Genomic DNA, 13,222 nt, shown 5'->3' on the forward strand with positions numbered 1-13,222 from the left:
ATAAGTTACGTGCTGTATGAAATGACAGTAAAAATGTTAACTTCAGTAACTAGAATATTTACAATTGCAGACAAATGGACTCTAATCTCTTGATCATGGTTACATTTTAGCCATACATTTTCATATATATTGTTTTTATTAAGTCATCCTTTTTTGATACAATTTGTGAAGCGAGATTGAAAATTTTAGAAATGCTTCAATTTATTAGCTTAGCCTTCTCCTATGGGAATGAATATAATGAAATAAATATTGCATGTTTCCTTCAGTATTGAAGATGGATTGCGCATTAGCCATTGAGCATACTGAATATAATTTAGAAATTAAAATTAGGTAACTTCTGATTATATTTATTCACCTTATTTTAACTACATGTTCTTAAGTCTTATATTAGTTAACAGTTTCCCTCTGGACACCTCTGAAATAAAAATGATAACCTTTTACTGAGCTAGGAGAGAGGTTGTAAAAGTAAAAACAAAATAGGCATACTTTTTTAAAATTTGTAGCCATAGTTTTTGAAGAAGTAGAAACTTTATATAGACAGTGTAAAAAATATATATATATGTATACTTATGTGAAACTGTCCAGTTAAAAATTTGGAAAAAAGTGAAAAACAATACAACCAATATTTGGTAATATTTGGAATCACGGTTTGCGTAATTAAGAATTGTTCAGCTGCTGGCGGTAAAAGATGATGAGAACAACTATGCCATTACTTCTTACCCTGTCCCCTTGAGGGATTCCAGTGCAGACAGTTGGCCAGGATTACATCCTCCTAAATGATGAATTTGAGTAAAGACAAAAAAAGAAAAAAATGAGAAGTAGCTAGTCATGTAACCTGCTGGACCTAGCAGATTGTCATAAGCAGAGAGTGCGGAAGGAGGGAGAGAGGCAGAGGAGAGAAGAGAATAGAGGGAGGGAAGGGAAAGGAGGAGAGAGAGAGAGAGAGAGAGGAAGAAGACAGGGATACAGGATAGAGAGAAGAGAGGGAGGGAGAGAGGAGGAGGAAAGAGAGACAGATACACAGACAGACAGAGATAGAACAGCTAATGTTCCCCAAGGTGGAACATTGCCCATTGAATTCCACTAACACTTGTTTTCTCATTGGAGGAAATAGGAGTTTTTGCTTTTTCTTAACTGTTTTAATTGCTGAGTCCCTAAATTACCTAATCTGACTCTATTGTTTTTACTTATGTGAAGAACAGTGATTTAGAAAGAGCACCAGGAGCTGTCAGAGGCAAGTAAGCAGCAGCCAACAAACAAGGGATGCTTTAAACATGAAAGAGGCACCATGGTGGCACAGGCCTTTAATCCCAGCTAGCGTATTTCTCTTGAGTTCCAGGCCAGCAGCAAGTGAGACCTTGTCTTAAAACAACAGCAATGAATGAATGAATGAATGAATGAATGAATGAATGAATGAATGAATGAATATGCAAGAGCACCTGAACTACCTAAAGAGAGTAGCAGGGCAGTGCTAGGGAGCAGAGCTGGCATTTATTGCTGCCCTAGAGTGCCCTGGAGGGGCCTGGATTGCCCTGCAGCTGCTAATGTCTTAGGACAATCTTAACCTCTGTTTAATTACTTGCTCTTTTTTACTGCTTTGTTTATTTCATCATTTTAAAATCTCTTCTATTTTAAAACTTCAAAAACACAGACACTATTTTTGAAAGTTTTTCCCCTGTGAAAAAAATTTTTTCACTTCTTTTCCTCTTTTTTTTTTTTTTTTTTTTCTTTTTTGACAAGGTATCACTCCATAGTCTGAAATTTGTTATGTAGACCAGGCTGGCCTGTAACTTATCTTCTATTACCTTGCAGTTTTAGGATTAAAGACATGGGTCACCAAAGAGTCAAATCTTGAGAACTTAAGGCAAATAAAAGTGTTTTGCCTTATTGTTGTTGTTGTTGTTTTTTTCCTAAAAAGAAAAAAAAAACACCCAAAATGACAATTTGTTAAACAATTTTTCTTCAGTGCTTTTTAAAGCATTTTTTTTTCTTTTTCTGACTGCAAAAGTAACATGTATACTTAGGAATAATTTTGGAAAAAATATAATGATGTTTAAATTAGAAAGTGGAGAAAAGAGTTTGTAATATTTGTATTATATGTTTCTGACTTTCTATAATGAATCTCATCCTGGCTAACTGCCAGTATTCTCCTGCTTGTATTTTCCCACCACTTTACCCATTACCTGACTCAGCATAGTGTCTTGAGAGTAGAGCTCTGGGCTAACAGTCTCCTGGACTCCTGTCTCCTATCGCAGAGGTGGGGAGGCAGTAGTCATGAGAGATAATGTCACTTTTTCCCAACCCTGCATCTGAGTATGTAAACAAGCGAACCTCCTGATAATAAAGATTTCTTCTATGCTCGTAACTGATGTAGGGGAATTGTGTATGTGGAGACTGAGCGGCTCCTAGTAAAACAAAACAACTACATCAACAATAAAAAACAAAACAGAGTCAGGTGCTAGTTGGTTTACCCACAACTACTGCACTACGGGAAAGAAGTGAGCTGCATTGCCAATCATATTTCATCGTGCAGGATCCTGACATCATCTTAGCCACAGACTATCCGAAGAAGGTCATGAGGAGGGTCCAAGGCGGGGCCTATTTGAACAGGAGAGTGTCTAAGGGTTTCATCGAGGGATCTGTGTTTGTTGCTACGTTAAAATGGCTTGTCTCATAAAATGTGACCGTGGAGGTCATGTTTAAACGAGCATATAAATAAATGTGGATGGTTCATGAGCATACCCAGGAAGAGAGGAGGGAACTTCCCTTGCCAGGAAGACTGAAGGCAGCATCCAGAGAGGAGGATGACTGAGCAAGCAGGTGGGAATCTAGTCCCATTGGGCTGTAGATAGGGGAGCTTGGCTGTCCTGTGCAATGGGAGGCCAGGAGGAGGACTTTAATGTTCTGGTCTGTCTTCTGTGTGCAAAGCAGATTATAGTCAACTGCATGGCTTAGAGTCAGAGACAGTAGTGCTTGGCGTGTCACAGTTCTAGCGTTCCAATAACAGGTCACAGATTGTGTAGTATAAACTCAATTTTTTTTGGTTTAATATAATTGAGGAAATACTGTGTGAATCTCTGACATGTCCAGAATCATAATTCTTCAATGACTATGAATTCTTGATGGCCCTAAAATTTTAATTTCCTTTAAAAGAGGTATTGATGTTTAGACATGCTAACTTGATAGACGTAGGTGCTTTTGTTCCTTTTGGAAACAACAGCAAAACTGAGGTTGTTTGGTTCACAGCAGATCCTCTGATCATATTGGATAGGCAGTAAGTGATAAAGTTCAACCACTAGGCATGCATGGCAGAGCACACCTAGCCAGTGCTTGGAAGATTGAGGCAGGAGGATAGCGAGTTCAAGTCTATCTTTACCTCCATGGTGAGTTTGGTGCCATCCTGTTACACCTGACACATCTTCTCAATAAAATAATGTAAAATAGGTAAAAAAAAAACTGGGGCTGGGGGGAAGCATGTTAATATAGAGCTGTTTTGGAAGGATGTTATGCCTGCACGGCTTTGTTATTTGAGGTGTGTAACAACAGCATGTGAAGTTCCACTTGCTGACAGGTGTTGACCTTCCTGGTCTTTGCAACCTAACAGTCCCCAAATTCCCACAGGACAGTATTACCAATGATTTTTTTTTCTTTTTGCTGTTTTAGATCACTTCATCCAAGTTTTAAATTCCATTTTTCCATTCTGTGGTGCCAGCACGTGTCTTCCAGCAGGGAACCCAGTGTAGGGAGACACCCTGACTGACAAGCCAATATACCGCTGCCATTACTCAACAAATGAATCAATCACCAGCACTGTGGAGTTTCTAGCTCAGTACCCTTTGAAAGAAAGTAACACAGAGAAGGCAAGCAGAGTTGAGGAAACCCTGATTGATCTCTAAGGAAACCAATAAAAATGATAAAACTCCAGTGGCTCTATTTGGCAGCTCAAAAATGTAACACTTCACAGGTTTTTTTTTTTTTAAAAAAATAACTTCTTCCTTTATTATTGATTATTCTAATATTCACAAGGTTTTATTTACACAGAGGTAATGATTTTTACTGCTGAGCTACTTTCTCTAGCAACTTTCTGCCAGGGAAAAGGTCACATAGTATAAAAAGCAAAGTGCTCTTGTTTTATGCTTAACTTTTATTTAATTAAATCTCACCATTTTGTCTTGATTATCTGGTGTGAAGGCTAAATTGTTTCCTATAATATATTATGGTCTGAATAATTGATTATCTTTTTTCCAACTAATGTGAAAAACAACAAGAAGAGACTTTTCCACCCTCACAAAGAAATGTTTTCTGTAGTTTTTTTAAATCTGCATTCTTTCTCTGACTGCCCCCTCACTTCTCCTTATCTATATCCCTCCCTTTCTCTCTCCCTCCTCCTCCCCTTCCCTTCCTGCTTCTTCATTCGTTCCTTCATCCTTTCTTCTTTCCTTCCTTTCTCCTGCCCTTCCTTTTTCATAGTGTTTCATCAGCGTTATACCTTTTAAAATTCTTGATTGAAAGTGAAATTCACCATTTTTATGTAGCCAATTTAGTACAGAGATAATCTGAGTATAAAAATTACATATTCAGTGATACTCTAAAATCTTTTAAATTGGTAATCTGTTAATCTGAATATGATGTTACTTGTTTCTTTGTAGATAAAGATTTCTTTTCTTTTTTTGTAAAAAGCTAGCTTCACTGAGTTACTTTAGAAATAGTTGGATTTAGCTAGGCATGGCAGCACATAGCTGTAACCCCACACACAAAGATAGTTCTGTATTTGAGGCCAGCCTAGGCTACATAACAAGACACACCCCACAAAAAAGAAGCACTTTATTTGTGAAGTTATAGAAAAAAAATTTCTCTATTACAAAGCAACAGTGTGGTTTAGACTTTGTGGACAGTAGCTTCTCTCAACGCGCAGTACTGACTGAGCCATTTCTCTTTGTTCTACTGTCTTGCATGTTTCTGTCTTGCTGTGTTTATCATACCAGTCAAGCTAGAATCCCCTCACAAAGAGCCAGAAACCTTTGGTAGTCACTTGGCCTGAGTGAGAGTTCTATGTTAAACTGAGGTTTTTAAAAGGAAAACAATTCCAAGTGGTTTCCATTTAGAACCCATTTCGGTTGCGTTGGGTTGGTGGTGTTCTTTGGGATAGTCTGGCCCGGTAGCCAAGACTGGCCTAGACTGGCAGTCCTACCGCTTGCTGCCCTGACAGGGATGTGCCACCATGCCCAGCAGCAGTGTTTTCTCCAGGGCGTCCTACATGCTCTCCCCAGGTGCTGCATTTCTTGCTTACTGCCCCCCTACACACAGACACACACACACACTCACATTTGTGTGATCCAGCTTTGAATTGTGTGAGATTCAATCTCCACATCCTTTCCCACTCAAGTAGAAGAGCTCTCGTAGCCAGAAGTTTTGACAGGAGCCTTGGAGCTGGTAGTACTATTTATTCATATTGATATTATTGTTCCCCTGCCCTGCCAACCTTTTCTGTATTATTGACAGCTAATAGATGCTTACCCATCACAAACTGTAGCATTAAGATTTGAAAATGTTGAGTTGGAATTCCAATGAACTTTGTCTCACAATAGTAAAGTTGTGTTACCAGGAACTGGTCTAAGGGAATCTTTCTATGTGTTCAGCCTTTTGATTTTTGCAGCAAACACATGCGATTATTTTTTTCTAATTTTATGGACAAAGAATAGGAACAAAAGCTCTCAGAGCTTGCTCAGTTTAACCATGTCACGGGTGGCAGAATGGAATCCACATCTGTACTCTGACATCACAGCTCAGTTTTTCTATGCTACCTTCTGTCGCAGCCTGGGTTAGTTACCCTGTCCTTTAAGATGTACAGAAAAGAATGCTAAGACCTTATGAAGATTACTTAGACCCCTTACCTAGGGAAATTCCTGACTTGAGTCTTTATTTTTAGACCCATTTGCCAGAGGGAAACATTAGTGTTAGATTATTTAAACACTAATGATTTGGATGGATTCTATGGAATCAGTGACACACATTGGTATTTTGGTGACAAACTTGCCCTGTCATTTAGGTGACCACTCCTGACTTGCAATAAATTCTACATTTTACATGTTGCTTTAGATAGGCTTTTATTTTCTTTAGGAAAAATGAACCAAGTATTTATCAGAAAGACGTGAAGTCTAAGGAAACATCACACAGTCACAACCAATGTGACACTGTACAATACTTACAAAATTAATTATAAAACACTGCTTTTCTACACTCTGGAGGAGAAGTCAGGATCAAGTTGCCATGTGTTGTTGAATACTAAGTGATGACCAGTGGTGTCATGCATCATGCAAGCAGATAAACATCTTTAAAGTAAATTTACTTGAAGTACCCAGAAGAATACTGATTTACCAATTTAAAGGTGTTTTCAGTTTTTTAAAATCTCTTTACAAAGTCTCGCTGTGTGCCCGGCCTTCCTAGAACCGTTTGCAAAGCTCAGATTGGCCTGGACCACCCATATCCTAAGTACTGATGTGTGCCATTATGCCTAGCCAATGTGAGAATGTTGAGATAATTCCTGAAAATGTACCTTAACAGGTGATTATAGCATTTGTCTTTGGACACTTTGATAACTGTCATTTAGTATTGTAGAGAAGTTACTGCATTTGGAAAAGTAGCTCTATATAATGCATTCATAGTGCATGGTGTAACAAAATCATATTCAGGTTGAATTCACTTACTATGCACTTATGAGTCTCATTATTTCATATAACATTACATTTAGAGTTTAGCTTAAAGACCAGCGGCCTACATTGAAGGAAACAGGACATTCAGATGAATGACCAGTTCTTCTCTTGAAATATTCTTTCATGTGTTTCTCTTAAGTAGTAGTTTAAATTACTATTTTCTGTCTATTACCGTGAATAGACAGAAAAATTATTTGGTACGAGTTTGCTTATACTAATGACATTTGAGAGCTTATGAAAATAATTCATTTTTCAAATTTAGGTTCTTAGAAATGAGTTTATCTACCACGTATTTTTAAAACGTAAGTAATTTTCTATAGCCTGAAAACCAAAGAAGATTGAAGTTTTGTGAGCATATTATTTTGAAATGTTTGTCTTTCATCTATTTTTCTGAGAAAATAAACAGGTCTTTTGTTGTTGTTTTTTTTTTTTTTTTGTTTGGTTTTTTTTTTTGTAATTATCTAAGAAGAATCTTACATTTTTGTAAGCACGTGCATAATTATTATCTTTGAAGCATCAGTGTTTTTGCCTATTTTACATGCATTTGTGTTGGATACTAATAAAAACAACAGCTTTTATCTTATCTGTTTTCATGTGCTGCTGAAACAATACTATATTTTGATTATCTCTGAAGACGTTTTTTAAATGCTTTTAAAAAATACGATTAGCCCCACGTGTTATTTTATTTATAACTTATTAGATATCATTGGATGAGTTTTATATTCATATTTAATTTTGGAGTTTGAGAAAATTGTATTTGTGTGAGTAATGCAAATGTAGTAAAAGGTGAATGAGTGAAAGTGTATCAATAGTTTTAGAAGTTGTCAGCAGTTTCCAGTGCATAGAGTAGATTTGACTGAGTCCAGTAGTTAGCTAAATCTCCAGCTCTTACAGCTAAAGTACTCAAGACCAGGAAGATGACCAAGGCATATTCCTTGCTCCCAAGCAGAGAGCCAATAGTTACTTATGCATCTATAATACTCTATAGTTACACTGTATAATGAAGCTGTTAATTAGGTGCCGCTGAAGCACAAAAACATTGGCTAAGAGTATTAAAGTTAGGAGCTATAAAAGTTCTTATCATTCCCGAAGACAGAGAACCGGAATGATCGTACTGTTGGCCGTGGAGACTGATTAGAAGTAACAGTGGGGAATTGCTACCTCCCAAGGGAAGGGACTTGATCTTTAATCTGTAGGAACCAGGGAATTTACTATAGATTTAAAGAATATCGATTTCTCAGAAGAATGCACTGGCAGTAAAAGGCAAAAGGGTTTGTAATCAGGAGAAACCGGTGTAGACAGAGGACTTGAAAAACCTTTGGAGTTTATTCTAAATGTGGGGACAAGGTGGGTCCTGCACCATAGCCTGGCAGGTGTAACTTCAGGAGGGTCTGGGCAGTGGTCAAATGGTGGCAAATGGGAAGAGAGCTTTTCCCTGAGGTTTCTAATTGAGGTGATGCTGGTCCCTTCATCTGGTCATAGAGAACAAAGGAGAGAAACAAAGCTGTGAGACAGCAGCAAGCTAGATGAGTGGAGAAAATTCTTGAATTTTATTATTAAGGACGGGAAAAATACCCTTCTTAGTGGACCATAGAAAACACACATACACCTTAAATACTGCTCAAACTTTTGATCTGTGACCTCTTGTCAGAATCTGTACTTTCCTCTTCAGAATGGAAGTGGGTGGCAACAGCTGTGATTGTCCCTTCTGGGCCAAAACTGAAAGTTACTCATTAGAGTCAAGTCAGATTCTCAGTATAGATAATGATTGCAGAAACAGTACCTTCCAGTTGTGGCTTTGTATATTCTATGTGCTCTTCCACAGCTTTGCTAATTGTGTGGCTCATCTTGGTTCAGTTGTTTAAATTTGTTTGTGTGCATATTTGCGTTTCACTTCGATGAGAAAAAAAAAGTGCATAGAAATCTAGAGAGTCTGAATATATATTTCCTGAGCCCATTTCATAGAGTATGTGTGAGTAAGCCCACCACCATTATAGTATAATTAGGTTATAATAAGGACCATAGACAGATGAGAAGATGACTTTATTTAGCAAAACGCTGTATAAAGAGCAATAACAGTACTTTTTTTTAGATTATCTTCAGTCTAGTTATGCTTAAATCAAACTGTACCTATTAAACAGCTTTTTTTTTTTTTTCATTTTAGATAAATAAGTTTGCTTTTCAGTCTCAAGGGCTTTGGCCCCTCCACTTTCTTCCTCTACTGGAAAAATTTGGCAATTTGTGGAAGTAGTTTTTAGTATCCCAGCTAGGAGTACCCTGCTGGCATTTTGGGGGAATGCTGGGGGCATCCTCTCTGCAAAGGGCAGTATATCACAATCATTAGTTACTAGGTCCTGGATTTCAAAAGGACTGCAGCAGTAAGAGCAAAGCAAGAAAAAGCCAGTCTTACTGACTGGCTTATTGCCATCAATAATGTATGACATATTGGCCACACATCTTCTTACATGTATGAAGAATCGGTCAGTAGATCTCCTTCAGTAAAGCACACATATAAGTGAAGACGATAATTTGCATGCACTTGTTTAAACTGAAACATAGAAGGTACAGTAGAAGCAGAAACAAAGGAGTGATGCCTGAAACTGACACACCATTTTTGGGAAAAAAAAAAAAAAAAAAAAAAAGTGTTATTCCACAACCATATAGAGCCTGCTTTCAGCCATCACAGACATTTATTCAAATGGAGTGAAACAATTCAAACTTCTGCCTAATGTTGACACGACTTCTTGATTAATCTCAGCGGCACGCCACTGTGGTGTAAGTGAGCAGGGCAGATACCACTGAAAACGAAGGAAAACAAAAGGATGAGGCAAGCCTTTCTTGTGATTTTTTTTTTTTTTTTTTTTTTAACATGAAACAGAAAACATTGGTTTTTTTGAGACAGCAAATAGGCTGGGTGTTTGAATGCAGCTATTTGTTTTTCCTTTGGAGAGACTTTAGATTTTTAGAGTGATGTGACAATGTCCACTTTAATTATAAAAGATGGCCTTGGCTGCCGAAAGTCTAGCCACTGTCCCCCTTTGCTCAGAAACTTACCTGTGGTTTTCCACAGCACTCGGGACAGCCAGAGTCTTTGAGGGCCAGGGAGGCCAGTCCAGTGAATGGCTGTCCTTTCCCTTTACTGTCGTGGTTTTGCGTCTTCTCTTTTTCCTTCTCTGCTCCAGTCACTCCGGACAACTTGTGTTTCCTTAACTATACCTGAGTTCCTCGGCAAGGCAGTTCCCCGCCCTTGCTGTGCATGCCGCTGCCGCTGCCGGCAACCGTGCCCTGCAGGCTTGTGCTCCACCGACCTTGATGGTGGAGAGTGAAGGGTGCCCCTGCTAGCTCGACGTGAAGTGGCAGCTGGCCTCTCAGCATAGAGAGCATCCTACAGAAATTCCGTGCTTCTGTTCTTTCTCTCTGTTGTACTTACCATGGTGCTATATAGTTTTCCTCCTAGTCGCATGTAAACCCCAGGAGGAAGGAATTTGCCCATAGACTGTCATCTGAAACAGCCCCTGGTGGAGAGTTACCTCACAGGCATATTGATTTTGGTTAAGCTCAAATTTAGAAAATCAGAAAGGTAACAAAAGTTCTGTTAATACAATGTTAAAAGTCACTCAGACTTTGATGTATGACTTGACTGTTTTCGAAAATCACAATAAAGCCTTCTGGTTTTCTTCTGGCTAAAATGAATGCCAGTGGCCTAAGGCCCAGCTAATGCTAGATTGCGCTCTGAGAGGAAAGGTTTGGGCTCTGTCTGCTTGGCGTGTGGGTGGGTGTGCGCATGCGCCGTGTGTGTTAGGGCTTGGAGCGCATACCTCCTTTTACCTGTCCTTCATAAACAGCTCCTCATCACTGACTTTCACATTCTGAGGCACTGGCTTTCTTGTCCAGATCCTTTTGGGGCTTTTTGCTGTTTCCCACACTCCGTAGAGAACTTAAGTCCTCTTGTTTTATCTGATGGACAGCTAACGCTTGTTAGCTGCTTCCTTATTCTCCGGGGTAGTGATTAACTGATAATCTCAGAAAGCATAACCGTAAGTTAAAGTTATGGACTGATGTTTCCCTCCCCCCCAACCGTTCCAGACTGTTCTTGAACTCAGCCTCCAGATTGTTGGGATTATAGACCGTGTTGCCATGCTTGGATGAACATTTCTTAAAGATTTAGTACTTAATAGAGTTTCATGTTACTTAAAGCAAAAGCTACTCTCCGATGAAATTGCAAAGCCAGTCACTAACCAAAGAGGCTTGGTTGTCCCTCACTGCTGCCATCACCGGCTTCTCCTGGTGCATGGGATTCCTTTAAAGAACGTTGGGGGTCCTCTGTGAAGTGAGGCTTGCTGAGTTTTCCCAGGAAGCACTCGTAGTAAACACCGAAAGCTTCGGCAGCTGGCATTTCTTTTCAGTTTCCTTTGCTTGGCTATCATTGCTCAAGAGCAGTCATACCATTTCATAAAGGAAGCCATGAACAACGGTGTTCTAGCAGATGGACACTGAAAGCTGAATTTCATTTGTATACGCCCTAAACCATTATTCTGTAGATATTGAAGAGATGGCTCAGCAGTGAAGAGCACTCACTATTCTTTGCAGAGACCCTGTGGTCAGGTCACAACAACCAGCTGACACACTGGCCTGTAACTCCAGCTGCAGGACATCTGACAGCCTCTTCTGGCTTCTTGGGCACTCCCATTCACATGCATGTGGAACATATAAACTTCTGAAGCCTTACACACACGTTTATGAAAATAAATAAACCTTTAGAAATATTATTGTTTTGTTTATTTCACGCAATTAAAAATGTGAGGCCATTGCCCGGCTGCGGGCTCTACAGACATAGACCGTGGGCTGGGTTTGGCTAATCTGTGCTTAAAGAGTCCAGAAGACCTCTCTGTGTGGGTTCCTTGGATCTGGGCAATGAGCTGAATTCTCTTGACTCTCTCTTGACTCTGGAAACAGCTTTGCATCTCCTGGCCGCTTCACATGTTCTGAGATGTTAAACTGGCGACTACGGGGATAGCCTCTCTGATTTTATAATTTGAATTTCTCCCTATCTAGAAGCTGGGTCCAGTTCGCTCATTCATTCTGCTCCAGACTCTAGGTCTAATGTGACATGAAAAGCTTTTCCTCTGTTGTTCAGTTTTATTTGAGTCTTCCAGTTGGTTTGCACCTACCTGTGCTCTCAGCTGTACACTAGATTTTTTTTTTTTTTTTTTTTTGTCCCAGGATGAATGTAGATGTCTGTTCCCCATCTCTGTATGACTCACTCCTCAACTTCCACACTTGGGTCACCTGTAACTTTGGGGTTTTATTTCATCCCTAAACTAAATCACTCCAGGCTCAGCCTTACTCTTGTTTTTGTTGTAGTTGGGTCTTTTTTTTCTCTCTCTCTCTCTTTTCTTTCCTTCCTTCCTTCCTTCCTTCCTTCCTTCTTTCTTTCTTTCTTTCTTTCTTTCTTTCTTTTCTTTCTTTCTTGACAGGGTCTCACTTCTCATTTTATGGTCCTAACTGGCCTAGAACTTGCAACTTGCTCTGTTGAACAGACTGATCTCCAGCTCACCGAAGTCACTTACATCTGCCTCCCAAGTGTAGGGATTAAATGAAAAATGCACATGCCATGCCCAGCCCTCTGTTCTTGTTTTTTTATAATTTGGCTTTTTGTTTCAGATGATTGTTGAACATATATGTATATATGTTATCACTAGAGATGATATAACTTTGACTCTGGACATTTTCTGGTATAAGGCCAGCTTTGAGTCCCTTGAAATATTCACTTCCATCTCAGCCAAGAAATGCAGAAGATACTTGTCTACTTATTTATTTATTTTCCTGTTTCTTTTTATTGTGTTAATGATGACTTTTTTTCTTTTTGGATCTTTTCCACCTTTCCCCAAATATGTTGAGTTCTCCAGTTGCTCTTCTCATGGAACTGATCTAGAATAGTCCCCATTGAGAGCCAGTCTTTTTATGTAACAGAAACCCATCTGACAGCGGTAGATATAACCCAGAATGAGATTAAAAGCTCTAAGAGATTACAAAGAAGACGTACTCATCTTCATCTGCAAATTTCTTATGAGCCAATTTCTATTATTCTTTGAGCCTTTGTGTGTGTGTGTGTGTGCACGTGTGTGAAGCTGACTTTAATCAGTTTAAAATCTCATTGCAGTTTAATCAGATGTTTAGTATGATTGCGGGGCGGGGGGGAGATACACACACACACAAAGACAGAGACAGAGACACAGACAGAGAGGCACACATGCCCATCCTTACCAGGTATAGAAATTCCCCAAATGAAATAAGCAAATCACATCTATGCACAGCGCCAGATCCAGCAGGTTATCAAGACGGTCAGTGGAAGGAAAGGCTGATGGTGTCACTGCAAAGCAGGAGAGACTGACTGACATGCATTCACTGGCTGAGGCATCGATGGGAACAGTGAGCTGCCAGGAAGGGAACAGTGCATGCTTTGTGTAGGCAGTGCTGCAGAGTTCCCTGGCCTCGCAGGCTGTAGG

The 13,222-nt window shown here is 39.3% G+C and overlaps 1 protein-coding gene across 10 annotated transcripts in view; it reads left to right on the forward strand.

Moving 5' to 3' along the window:
* Positions 1 to 13,222, forward strand: part of Camk2d (calcium/calmodulin dependent protein kinase II delta) — a 246,572-nt gene that overhangs the window by 88,668 nt on the left and 144,682 nt on the right. The gene's annotated exons all lie outside the window — the stretch shown is intronic.

Source organism: Psammomys obesus, unplaced genomic scaffold (genome assembly GCF_907164565.1).
Source record: "Psammomys obesus unplaced genomic scaffold, mPsaObe1.curated_primary_1811, whole genome shotgun sequence".
NCBI classification, from domain to species: Eukaryota; Metazoa; Chordata; class Mammalia; order Rodentia; family Muridae; genus Psammomys; species Psammomys obesus.